Source organism: Ursus arctos, unplaced genomic scaffold (genome assembly GCF_023065955.2).
Source record: "Ursus arctos isolate Adak ecotype North America unplaced genomic scaffold, UrsArc2.0 scaffold_3, whole genome shotgun sequence".
In the NCBI taxonomy this organism is placed as follows: domain Eukaryota; kingdom Metazoa; phylum Chordata; class Mammalia; order Carnivora; family Ursidae; genus Ursus; species Ursus arctos.
This window is the reverse complement of record NW_026622985.1, coordinates 48,764,405-48,778,628: the sequence shown is the minus strand read 5'-3', so window position 1 is coordinate 48,778,628 and position 14,224 is coordinate 48,764,405. Positions and strand designations below refer to the sequence as shown.

The window sequence follows — 14,224 nt, the reverse complement described above, 5'->3', positions numbered from 1 at the left end:
AAGCAACAAATTATCTATGATGAAATGGTATTCTTTAATCCTTCTGGTCAAATTGACTGGTATTTGCATATCCTAACAATAAGCATCATCAAATGTGAGGTAATGAAACATAGTAATCTGCTATTTCCCAATTCTTTCACTCCAAATCTTGAGAAGCAAACAGAATGCCACTGTGAGAAGCAAATAGGCTACCTTTAGTAGTTTACAGCCGCTCAACAGAACTACAAAGAGTTCCTAAAGGAAATGATGTCTGGCTATTCCTAGATAATTTCTCCAAAGTCTTAGGTTCTTTTTATTCAACTGGCAAAAGCTACCTCATGCCAACCTGTCACCATTCTTTTTTTTTTTCTTTTAAAGATTTGATTTATTTGACAGAGATAGAGACAGCCAGCAAGAGAGGGAACACAAGCAGGGGGAGTGGGAGAGGAAGAAGCAGGCTCATAGCGGAGGAGCCTGATGTGGGGCTCGATCCCATAACGCTGGGATCACGCCCTGAGCCGAAGGCAGACACTTAACCACTGTGCCACCCAGGCACCCCAACCTGTCACCATTCTATCTCCTACCACTGAAAGTCAAAAGCTCTTGCTGAGATGGCTTCGAAGAAAACAAAAAATTGTAAAATTTTTAGTAAATAAGCCCCCTAACCAGTAGTCAGGCAGCACACATTCATTGTGAAATTCAACGCACCCCCAAGAGTCTTTTGCTACCTATTCTTAGGTTGGTTGCTACATTGTAGCTGGGAAAATGCGAAATATAAAGAAGTAGAAAGAGCCAGGTGGCATGGGGATTTGGTAAAGCCACTTCTCATTTCTGGAAGTCTGTGTGAAAAACAATGCCGAAACCAAAATCCAAAAGTATTGGGTGGAGTGAGCCCAGTCTCTGGATATTTGGCTGTACAAATTCAAAAGGCCCAAGCCTTCTGGCCAAATGCAGTGTGATTGGCAGCTCATGGAGATGGCTGGGATGGAAACAGCAGGCATGTGGGTCAGAGCTGAGGTGAGTGAACAAATGTATGGATCCCCAGAGAAAGAGTGTGGAAAGAGAGAAACAATATTTTGGCATTCAGGGAAGTTTCTGCATTCAGCACATCATATTGAATAAAAGATAATATGTACTTGGCAATAGATATGAAACTTAATGACTCATTAGTTGAGATAAATCTGATTCCTTTTGAAAGAAATTCTATCTCAGGTTGCAGACTGAGTACGTATGTCAAGAAGCAACTTATTTATAATCGGAATGGGGATGAATCTGGATAGTAGCAAAAAGGAAAATGGAGAAATAATGAATAAAAGGTTTCAAAATAGTGGAAGAGTACTGAGGCAGGGGTAATAAACTGCAAAAGTGTGAGCGTTCAGTTTGTAAGCATGTGATACATGGCGCTGTTGAGTTGATTTTTATTTTATCTAAGTTGGTGTTCTCACCAGTAAATCTTCTATCAGCCAATTTCCAAATGAAATGAAAAATACACATAAACACATCCTCGTTGCCATAAAAATTCAGGCTTTAACCTGAATCTCTAAACATGTGGTAATAAAGAACGCAAATATGTAGGAGAGTCTAACAGAATCAGCAGCACCTGATTTTAGTTTTAGGCACTTTCGTTTGTTCTGTAATCTGAAGTGCACGGTCTACACATCCATGCTGAAATATCTCTGAAATGAGGAAGTTATAACGGAGAAAGGCCTTATGTGGTATAAACTTGGGTCTGAGAAGACATATGAACATGGTACAGAAAAGGAAGGAAAGAAGACAGGAGGGAGGGAGAAAGGAGGGAGGAGGGAAGGAAAGAAAGAGGGAAAGAAAGAGGGAGAGGAAGGGAGGAAGGAAGAAAGTTGGCTGATGTTACTACTAATAATATGTAAAAATATATACTTAGGGAATCCAATGTGCTATGATCCTGATAACTATAAGTTAGAATAATAGGCTAGTAATAATAAAGATCACCAAGGGGGAAAATGAGAGGGGTATGGTCTGAAGAATGATATGGAAATAAAGACAATTTCTGTTGTAATGAGGTACCACAGAAAGTATCTATGAAGGCAGTGTTCTGGGCAGTGGACTTCTTTGACAATGATAATCAAGTTTAAATGGAACAATATATGGAGAACTGTAGTCTATATAAACCAAATAAGAATCGACATATTTATAAATTCCACATGGATTATTCTGAAGAGAATTGTTCGACTGTATGTTTGTTTCTCATCATATAAGAAAGATGACGTTGAAACACAGAAGATGTTCTCGTAGGCTTACCTGAGTTACATACAGTTCTCAGGGGGCTGGCGAGCTCTTGTTTTCTTCTCTTCCCTGCAACAAGCTAGACTGGAAAGCAATGGATAGAGGGTATTATTTTCTAGGGATGGTCTTATATTTGCTTTTCTTTTTTAAAAGAAGGAAATCATCTGCGAATTTCAGTTCTTAATTTTCATTATAATGTTGCTTGGGCATTTATTACAACATACCAGTGTGTCTCTTAGAATCACCACCAGTAGTAAAGAACTCTTAAAAAACAAGAGATAAAAAGGCCAAAATCAATTAGAAAAGTGTGCAAAGATTACAAAGAGACAATTTATACACGAATGACCCTTCAACCTACAAAAAGATGCTCATATTTAATTTTTGTCCACCAATTCCATTTTTAATAATTTAACCTAAGGATACATCCCCCAAAATATAAAAACATATATGCTCAAGGGTTTTCACTGCAGTATTATTTGCAATATCAAAATATTAGAAATGACCTAAATGCCCATACATAGGACAGTGGTTGAATAAACTAGGCACTTTCATACAATGGAAGACCACCAAGCTATAAGGAGTGAGTATCTCTATCAACTGATATTGAGGGATTTCAAGGGTATCATTACATTAGATTTAAAAAAAACCAAGGGACAACAATTTTCTATTATACTCTACCTTTTGTGAGAGAAAAAAGGCCATAAGTATGCACACATATTTCCTTACTTCTTTTATCTACGCTTGTGCTTGAAAACAAACAAAACACCACCACGACCATCAAAACCTCTATTGACATTTTTGACATTCTGATGGAATGTTTGTGTCCCTCCAAAATTTGTACATTAAATCCTACCCCCCGGTGTGATGATATTAGGAGGGGGAGATGTCACATAAAGTATTTGCTCATCTGTAAAATAGCAGATAGTGACTTTAAGAACACTTTTATCAACTATTCCTCAGTAATTACCAACTCTTGGTCAATATTTATACTGATCACTAGGCATTCTCCCACTTCCCACAATTACAAAATGTTTAACACAAATTCTTCATCTCCATTTATTTAAAAAGTGTTCTTCATTTCCTCATTATTTTTTTTTTCTTTTCTTCTCTCCCTTTCTGAATGTCTATAGTTTCATTCACCAGGATCATTTCTGACTGCTCATTGTAAACTTTGTTCAGTATGGAATTATTTCAAACCCCAAATTCTTTGAGTAATTTAAAGATTCCCTTTAAAATTTTTAGACATGGATTGTCTGTAGTTTTTGTAGTAATAGCACAAGTTACTTGGGAATTCCCATCTGTATCCAATGTGCAGCTGGCACCGTGCTTAAGTTATTTTAAGTTCCCTTTTTAAAATAAAAAAAAATGTAGAGGAGAATTAATCCTAAAAGCAGCAATCATATTTCCATAAACATCAAGGTGTGGGTATTCTTTCTCAACATCGTATCTAGTATTTTTCTATATTTATCTAGAGCCCAGCTCCCTAGACAGCTTCACTGGAAACTCATCTAATGTGGGGCTGGGAATGCAGATCTGCAAAGAGACCACCATGTTTCAATATCATACAAAAGGTGTAATGTAAAATAATCTAAACCAACAGATAATTTTGAATAGTATGAATTTCAGGTCTATTTACATAGAAGATATTCATTCAAGGAGACCTAACATTATCCATAAACAAACATATTTGTCCATATAAACATAATCAAACAATGCTGTTGATTATCCTCATGGAAAACACCAAAGGGCTTATTGCAATTCTTTTAAACTCTTTCCCAATTCCAATTGAGCTCTAAAATTGTCACCTTATAGATCCGGGGGGTTAATATGAAATTGCCCACATATCTAAGTATTCAACTATTTATTTTCTAATTTGGGGATTTTTAGTCTTCCTCCTTTGTATGGACTAAATGTTTGTGTCCTCCTTCCCAAATTCACACGTTGAAGCCCTAACCCCCGATGTGATGGTATTTGGAGATGTGATCCTTGGGAAGTAGTTGGAATTAGAGGAGGTCATAAGGGTGGGGTCCTTATAATGGGATTAGTGCTCTTATAAGAAAAAGAAGAAATCCTCTCCAGCCCCCAGCTCTGAGATGTGAGGATACATTGCCATCTGCAAGCCAGGAAGAGAGTTTTCATCAGAAACCAACCATTCTGGCATGGACTTACAGCCTGTAGCTTATCTTTTCATGTTTTAAACAGGGTCTTTTGCAGAAGAAATCTTTAATTTTTGTTTAAGTCCAATTTATCAGTGTTTCCTTTTTATGGATTGTGCTTTTTGTGTCAAGTCTAAGAATTTATTGTCAAGCCCTAGGTCCACTCTGATAGTGGATTTGTCTCTTTCTCCTTTCAGTTCCGTGAGGTTGTTTTCCTACTGATTTTCTCTATTATCTAGTGCATACATATTGAAGATTGCTATGTCTTTACGGATTGGTCCTTTTATAATCACATCATGTCCCTCTCTGTCTCTGGTCATTTTCTTTGTCCTGAAGTCTTATATTAGTGTAGTCACTCCTGCTTTCCTTTGATTAATATTACATGATAAATCTTTGTCCATCCCTTTACTTTCTACCTACCTTTTCCATTTTACATGAAGTAATTTTACTGTCAACAGAATATGGTTGGGTCATGTTTTTTAATCCAATCTGCCAAATCTCCATTTCTTAATTGGCATATTTAGATTTTTTACATTTAGTGTTGCTATCGATATATGTAGGGATTTTGTTTGCCACTTTGTTTTGGTTTGCTCCTTCTGTTCTTCATTTCTCTGTTTTATTTTTCATGCCATCCTGTGAGTTACTTGAACATTTTTTAGAATTCTATTTTGATATATCTGTAATATTTTGAGTATACCTCTTTGTATAGGTTTCTTAGTGGTTGCTCTAAGTATTACATTACACATACACCACATTTTATTGTGGTCTTCATTTTAGCAGTTCGAGTGAGGTATAGAGAACCTAGCTTCCCTTACTTCTTATTACCCTCACCCATTTATAACATAATTGTCTTGAATATTTCCTCTACATATATTTAGAACCATATTTGACAGTTTTATAATTTTTGCTTCCACCATCAACATAATTTTTTTTAAAAATCAAAAGGAGAATAAAAGCCAATTATATTTATTCATGTTTTTTGCTTATTATGTTCTTTATTTCTGATATTCTAAGGTTGCTTCTCAAAATGTTTTCCTTCCTGTTTAGAGAAATTCCTTTAGCCATTCTTTTAGGGTAGTCTCCTGGGACAAACTCCCTTAGTTTGTCTCACTAAGAGTAAATCTCTCTTAGTGAGAGATACTCACTAGCTGTAAGATTGAGTTGACAATTTTTTCCTATAACACCTGAAAAATAAATATTGTCTCACTTCCTTCTTGTTTCCATGCATTCTTGAAAGAAGTCTGTCATTCTAATTGTTTTTCTCCTACATATGAGGTGTTGTATTTCTCTGACTGCTTCAAGGTTTGTCCTTAATTTTCAGTATTTTTAATTTTGATGCGCTTTGACATTAATTTCTGTGGGGTTCATTATATCTCTTGCTGAATTTGAGAAGTTTTCAGCCTTTATTTCTTAGTATTTTTTCAGCCTTGCCCTTTTCTCTCCTCCTTCTAGATATTCTATGACATTAATATTAGATCTTTTGTTATAATCTCTAAAGTCCCTGAGGCTCTGTTCATTTATGTTTAGTTTATTTAATCTCTGCTGTTCAAATTGAGTAATTTCAATTATAGCTATCCTTCCCTTTGTCCCTTACTCTCTGCCGTTGAGGCTTTTAATTTTGATCATGGTATTTTCCAGTCATAAAATTTCCATTTGGTTCTTCTTTACATCATCAATTATTTGCTAAGACTTTCTAATTCTTCATTTGCTTCAAGTATGTTTTTAGTCGCTCACTGAAGTATTTTTATGATGGCTCTTTTAAGATATTTGTCAAATAGGGGGCATATGGGTGGCTCAGTCATTAAGTGTCTGCCTTCGGCTTTGGGCGTGATCCCAGCATTCTTGGATCGAGCCCCGCATCAGGCTCTTCCACTGGGAGCCTGCTTCTTCCTCTCCCACTCCCCCTGCTTGTGTTCTCTCTCTCGCTGGCTGTCTCTCTCTCTGTCAAATAAATAGATAAAATCTCAAAAAAAAAAAAAGATATTTGTAAAATAATTCTAACATTTACGTCATCTTGATGTTAGTATCCTTTGATTATTTCTTCGCATCATCCTGGTTTTTGGTATGATGAATGATATTTTATTGCAACCAGGACATTTTTGCATTACCTTCTGAGACTCAGATCTTATTTAAATCTTCTGTTTCAGCTAGCTTTCTCTGACACTGTTCTGGCAGGGAAGGGGGGGCAGTTCATCATTATTGTTAGGTGGTGGTTAAAGTCCAATTTCCCACCTATCCTCCATTGACACAAGAAAGAAAGCTCCTCATTACTGCTGGGTGGGCTTAGCTATTGTGAAAGTCCTGACTTTCCACCAGGGCTACTCTGACACCACCCAGGAAACAGGGGAAGGGATGGATGTCTTATTACTCCTGGGTGGGAGTGGAAATCTAGGCTTCCTAGTTGGTCTCCACTGACACTGAGGGTTAGAATAAGGGCTTATTAGTGGTCCGTAGGGATGAAAGTCCCAGCTTGCTACTTGGTTTTCCCTGACATCAGCATTTGGGGGTGTTGAGGTGCCTCATTACCACCTCAGGAGAGTGAATTTTAGCCTCCTCACTCAGCTTTTACAGTTGAGAGTTGGGATGACACTGCAGGGTTTATGTGGCATTGGCTTGAGTAGAATGATTGTAATCTAAACATTTCTATATGATCATACAATTTCAATGTTTAAAGGAACTTTAAAAATTATATAGTTCACTCCTTTAATTTTACATAAGAGGCCCAGAGGAAAAAATATATTGCCTATGATCATATTATCTAGTTAGTATCAGACACTGAATTAAAATATGTCTTTGGATTCCCACTTCAAGGATCTTTCTCCTCTTTGAGGCACTTTTTACAGCTACAGTAAATTCAGGGGATAAAAGAGTACCATTGTAAATATTTAAAAATTATTTCTATTTTTTAGATAACTATGTATTTGTAAATTTAATGGTCCAAACATAAATGTTTCACTTTATCAATGTAAATATGATGTTACATCAAAATCCCAAAGTTTCTTGAGCTATAATTTCAATAAAACTTGGTGTAGTCACATGACCTTAGATATTTCTTTTCTTTTCTCTCTACAGATTTCCCCAACACAGCCTTGACATTTGCTCTTGAAATACTTCACTCTTTGAAGTTCAATAGGATAGATGCTATTATAAGTAATGCTATCTTTTCAAAGCTTTGCCTTAAAATTAGCTCATTTTTCATAGTTTTCAGTGGCGTATGTCATAATAGAAGAATATGAGGTATATTTAGAATTTATGGTGTGCTCTCTGAAAGGGGTCTTTGCCTTAGAAAGAAACATTTATTTAGTCCTGGATAAGAGGAACATGATTGAGGTGTTACCCTTAACACTAGGATTAGAGAATTGGTAACTATCCAAAATGGATAAAAGGCTAAGTCTACCAGATTCCAGAACACTTTTTATAGTAAGGTCTTCTCACTTAAAAGTGTCTCTTCAGTCCATGCCTACTTTTCAGTGTTGGGAATTAGAGAGAATGTGAATTTATCTTATTGATAGTAATTAATGAGAATTCAGTCTGTGTTTTCAAGAGTGACTCACTGACATCCAATCAGAAACGTGATATAAAAAAGATAATATTTAGCTATAGAAAATAAATTAACAGCACAAACATTTTAAGATTTAACCATCTATTTTCTTGTAAATAATGTGCTGTTTATATTAAAAACCCAGACTGTGTGCATGATAGAAAGTGTGGGGTGAGTAGAAGCAAAAAACTACTACATTGTGTACAAGACAAAAGAGTATATTAGATGTGTACTAGTAGGAAAATATGAAGTATTGTAGGGATAGAGGATGAAACAGAAATAATATTTTATAGGGGCTTATGAATTATCACAACTAGAGCGATACATTCATTTGTATGAATCAGATCATTACATAATATTTATGTGTATGTGTAATAATTTTAGCCTATTATTTAAGGTTTTACAACATTTAGGCAATTTACGATTTTCATTTTAACATGAAAATCTATAATTTAACACGAGTATTATGATTACATAATAATATAACAATCTATTGTATTAATATAATAATTTACTGAGTATCTACTACAAACTAGTCACTGGACCAAGTACTAAAAATTGTTAAAAACTAATCATGTCTTTTTGATGTTTATAGTTTCATGACATGACATAGATTTCTAAACGTGCAAAATTATAATCAAGATCAAGTAATATTTGTTGTAAGAGCAATATATATCATTCTAGTACAGAAGATGAAGGATAACAAAACACTAACTTCCTTTGAACTTCTAAATTCAAGCACAAGGCAACATGTAAAAATATTCCACAGTGAGAAAAGCCCAGGAATCTTGTTTCTACATTTAAATTCTAACATGGAAGAGAGGATGATTTTCTTAAATTTGCACATAAGAAATACAGGCACAAAGAGCTGGGAAAAAAGTTACTTAATGTTAATCTACTTTGATAAAGATTTATACTCCTCTATGAAACCAGATGGTAAAGATTATATATTTTGATATAAAATGGGTAAATATGCCATGATGGAAAGAAAGGATTATGGAGAGAACTTTGATCTATGGAGGTGCTAGAAACAATTAAAGATATGAAAGAAGTAAGTATCACCAGCCCCAGATGGAGTTACTGTGAATTCGACTAAGTGTTCCAAGACTGTTTGACAAGTCCTCTAGCAGATGTTTTTAATCTTGGATTGAGAGCCCAAGCATTACCTGGATGCATGAAAAAGGCTACTTTGGAAGGGATGGCAGGAAAGGAATCGGGATCTTGACTCTGGCTCTTCATTTTGATTGGTCTTCCGGGCATCAGTGTCTATTAGCCAAAACCCACTCTTTGGTGATTATCTCTGTAGGATGCATAAGAAAGGATGTGGGTCATCTGAGATCATCTGAAGGATATAATAAGAAGGAAATTAAACATAGTTGTATATTCCCTAAAAGTATCCAACAGTGAAGTTTCACACTAGAATGAGCAAATTAAAAGAAATGCAGATTTTTAAAAAAGAAAGGAAAAAAAAAAGAAATGTAGACTAGTTGTTTTTGATAGGGGTAGACTTACAGGTAGTATGTCATCCATCTAAATGGCGGAACAGAGGACAACTGCTCTTGACATGGCCTAAATATTCTGGACTTCTTAGAATTTAATTTGGGTGTACTACTGGAAAATTACTATCAGAAAAAAAAATCTTGGCAGGACCCCAAATGGTGACTTGTCTATTATTGCAGCTTAGAGTTTGGATGCAACCTAAAAGCTCAAGAAAAAGATGATTTTAGGTTCAATGATATCTGCTTATTAGACAACAAAGAGCAAATAAATAGTCATTTACTTCCTTCCTATCGGGTAAATTGAAATAAGTATATTTCCAAAGATAGGGAAAATGATCAGTAGATTTTCGTTCACACTTCTGAAGTTTTTTGTTAGAATCTTCCAAATCTCACTTGGCAAAAGTCAAATATATTCTCAGCTGAATGCAAATGTGCAAAAAATCCAAAAAGAGTTATTTGCCAAGAATCTCTTTCTCCCTCCTTCCTTCCCCCACTCCCCGTCTCTCTCTTACTCTCTCACTCTCTCATTCTCACTCTCTTTTTTATTCCAGACACTTCCATTTGGAGTCCTAGAGAAATAAATATTTCAGAGAGGAATTCCATGCTTTCTTTGGAGGAAAAATTCCCCAAGAGTTCAATAATGCTCTATAGAAACAGTTAGTGGTGGGAGGCCTTCCCTACTAAATTTAAAACAATATTATCAGGCATGCCAATTAAAATCCTTGTGGGATTGGGTGTGGTGGTAGAAGCAACTTCAGGTCACTTCAGAACACAGAGAAAATGTTCAAAGCAAACCTCTAAATGAAATTGGGTCTCTTTTCCTCCCATCTTAATAGAAAGGATGGTTCATTCTTATATCCACTCTATTGTTGATATAACCTTAAAGTTTTGGCAACATGTCCCAGAAAAACTGACCACATCCCCACCTTTTATTCCATGAAAGATGGGGAAATGCTGATCTGGATAAGTTTCTGAGGAGACTGAGAGAAGGTTCGTGAACCTTAGCATTATTACAGTTCTCAAAGCAAAATTCTTCCAAGAACAAGTTTAGATAGAGGGAGAGCACAATCATTTTCCATTTTAGAATTCTATTCTCTAAGTTTTTGTATGACTGACCACCCACTATAATAAAGTATTGTTATAGCATAAATGGGTGGCATTCAAGTATTTATGAATCAATATAATTTAATATCATGTCTAGTAAAATAATTTGATACATAAAAAGAAAAACTATTGCATTTCCATAATTATAAGCAATGATTTATTTTCACATTTTAACATTTCCATAATTAGTATGCATTTTTTATAACTGATGCATACCTTTGTAGTGGACTTTTTAAAAGTAGACTTTTAAAAGAGGTGTCAGTAAATCAATGATACCTTTTCATGTTACTTTAGATTTGAAAAAGTACATTATTTGCTAAAAATGATATTGTCTAATTTTCTATGGATTTTATTACTCTGCTTCTCATATCTATAATAAAAAAAGACTGTGAAAATCAAATGGCAGCTATTACATGATTAGATTTGGAAGACTCTCTCACACACACAGGCACAATTATGAAATAAGTACTATATCACCTTCTTCAAAAATCAAAGAAAGCTACTACCCAACACTTCAGATTATAAAAGTAGGCCACAAGCCAGAGTGTCAGTCCATTTGGATTGATAATAAAATACCAGAGACTGGGTGCTTAGAAACAAGAGAAATTGATTTCTCAAATTCTGGAGGCTAGAAAGTCTAAGATCAAGGCCCTAGCAGATTTGCTATGTGGTGAGGGCCAGCTTCCTGGTTCACAAGCTGGCTGCCCGTCACTGTAACCTCATATGATGAAAAGGGGGCAAGAGAGCTCCCTGGAGCCTCTTTTATAAGGGCACTAATTCCATTCATGAGGGCTCTATCTTCTACCCTTATGCTCTAACCACCTCAGAAAGGCCCCACCTCCTAATACTCTAACATTAGGTATCAGGATTTAACATATGAATTCTGGAGGGACATGAACATTCAGTCTATAGCAGCCAGTAAGAAGCGAAATTAGCATGTTGGACAACAAATAGGCTAAGTCTAAAGAGGCAGACATCTTCAAACTATACTGAACTGTTTCATCCCAAGTATTTCTCTTCTACATTGATATAAAGGCAGTTGTAGAGAATATTTAAGGTAGGATGAAACAGTCACATTTGCTAGGTGAACCCATGGTAAATAGCAGCTTAATGCTGAGTAATCTTCCTGTCTGGAATTTTCCCTCTACCCCATGTAATCCCATCACTGTCATACTGGAGTAACCAAGTCTATACTTGATTTATTATTTCCCATCTGACCTAAGGTTTGCCTGGTACAGTACCTAATATGGACTGAGTCTAACAAATACATACTTATATATTTGTTGATTTAAAGTCTTATGTTGGATTTTTATATACACGGGGAAAAATGGACAAATAAAGCATACTTATTTCTAAAGAGTGTGAGATGAGATACCAGACTCGGAAAGAAGTTCTGTGGGGTAAGGGGTTGGTCAGGGCCAAGAAGAAGACACGTAAACTTCCAAGTAGCCTTGGGAAATTATTCATTAAATCACTCTTCACTTTACATAATCTAGTCAATATTTGTTGCTACTGAAAAGGAATTCCAGTTCCTAAAAACATTAAATTCCTTCTTTTACAGCCTGATTTTTTTTTGAGATATTTCACACTGTGCTTATAAATTGGGGAAGCCTCAAAAAGTTGGGCAAAATCTCCTTAATATACATATGAATTTGGATAAGACTTTAAGACACTGGTAAGTGTTTCAAAGAAGTGTGGAATAAACTACGCTTAAATATTTTTATACTAGGGAAAAAAATCCTATTGTCAAACTACTGCAGTTGGAAAATGAGAAACATCAAGAAGACAACTGCTTGGAAATAGTTGAATTGCATCCCCAACCATCTTAAATGCCTGTAAGAACCAGGAAGTCTTGTCCCAAATTGAACAGCTTCACCAAGGATGCCAGCACTCTCCCTCTTAGATGTGGGCTTTGGAATCAACTGTGCATAAAAAAATCCTCAAGCTATAAGATCTCACTTAGGGCTGGGGAGGAAAGTGGTAGGAGAGAACAGTTTAGAAAAGATGCTTTCAGTTGGTGGTTCCTTTTAAAATTCTGTATTTCTTAATGAAATTACATGCATATAAGTACAAAATACTCATATGCACATAAAGATAGAAATGTCAAATAAAAGACTCTTTATGAGTCTGTTTTCCATGGACTCATTGTAATCTTTATACATCTTAGACCACCTTTAAATATCTGCTTCCTCTCCTTACACTGCAAGCCCAGATTCAGGTAGAGTTTAGGCCTCTGGGCTTTTCCATGGAGGTGAAATTCCTCTGTCAGCCAAGTTCTGAGGCACTTGACAATGAAATAGTCCTGACTAAATGTCAGCACTCTCATTCCCCTCAGTTTGACTACAGATATTTAGTTAGGTAATAACCAGCTCCCATTCATGTACCAAAGCTGGTTGTCTGACTTCTACAAGATAAAATCTTGAAAATATAAACAGTCCTTTAGAACCTGGCCTAGTCTCAAATGAGAAGTGTATCTGGCTGTTACTGCGTTTTCTAGCACCAGACAGAAAAGTCACATCAGTCCAGCCATGTCTGAATTATCTTGTCAGGATTTCACACAGACAGTGGAAACTTTTCAACATTGTACCTCATAAAATTGTAACCAGGCTGATAAATCTGTTTATTTTCCTCTAAGTGTGCCCTGGTTTTCATAACACAGACATTTTGTAAGTGTGCTAATGAATGGCAACACCCTCATCTGAATCTCAATCTTCATACTTTCTCTGCCAAGAAATTTGTTTTGTGAATTTTCAACTTTTGTTTTTCCGCCACGAAAACTAACCACGAGAACTGGCTTGAAAGCAGTTTTAGCAATTTTTTTCAGATGCACTTACTTTGATAGCTGAAAATGACCTCAAAGAATGATTAATACCTTGTGGGGGTCGATGACATAAATTTGCTCCAGTGTGCCCGATGCAAGTTCTCTCAGAAGGAATGTTACAGCTATATTGCTGTGGAAACCTGGTGACACTGAGCAGACCACACCAGATGTAAAATCTTCAAAAAGCATAACTACTTAACCTGGACTTGAATTTATATGTACTTGACTTGTTACCAAAAAAACGCAGTGAACTATTTTCCCTAGAAACTACATAATGTATTGCAATACTACCCAGAAGAAAATCCCTCTCCTTTAGCAGTTTCAAATGCGTTAACAAAAACAGAATGAGTGACTTTCTGATGATTTTAATTTCTTGGGTCCCTTAAGCATGTTTTTCTCTTATCTGAGGGAAGAATGGTGCAGTGAGGGCAAGGGGTGGCAGGGTAAAGCAGGTATCAAAAATCTGTCAAGCATGTGACTACACAGGATACTGCAACAAAATAATATTTGGTCAAAATGTTTGTGAGGGCAATCTTTAACCTGGTTGACAGAATGATTTTATGGGAGTCTCGTATACATAAATCAACTAATAACAAGTCAATCCAATGCTCCTACCTGACAAACTAAATAAATTACGAATTAAGAAACATTTATGGTTATGGTGACACAGGTTGCTTATCACAGTGGTTAAGAATGTGACCTCCAAAGCCAAGTCATGGGGATCGGAACCTTGAATGACCATAGACAAATTAATCTCCTCATACCTTAGTCTCCTCAACTGTAAAACGAAGATAATAATAGCATCTACTTCACAGGGTTATAATGAGGATTTAACAACTTAAGTTTAAAAAAAAAAAAAAAG

The 14,224-nt window shown here is 35.7% G+C and overlaps 1 long non-coding RNA gene across 2 annotated transcripts in view; it reads right to left on the bottom strand.

Moving 5' to 3' along the window:
• Positions 1 to 14,224, bottom strand: part of LOC113261137 (uncharacterized) — a 358,028-nt gene that overhangs the window by 8,624 nt on the left and 335,180 nt on the right. For both annotated transcript variants that reach the window (XR_008956275.1, XR_006410371.3), the window contains 2 exons: positions 9,105 to 9,280; positions 2,257 to 2,325 (listed from right to left, as the gene is read on the bottom strand). This is a non-coding gene — a long non-coding RNA (uncharacterized LOC113261137). The remainder of the gene's footprint in view (positions 1 to 2,256; positions 2,326 to 9,104; positions 9,281 to 14,224) is intronic.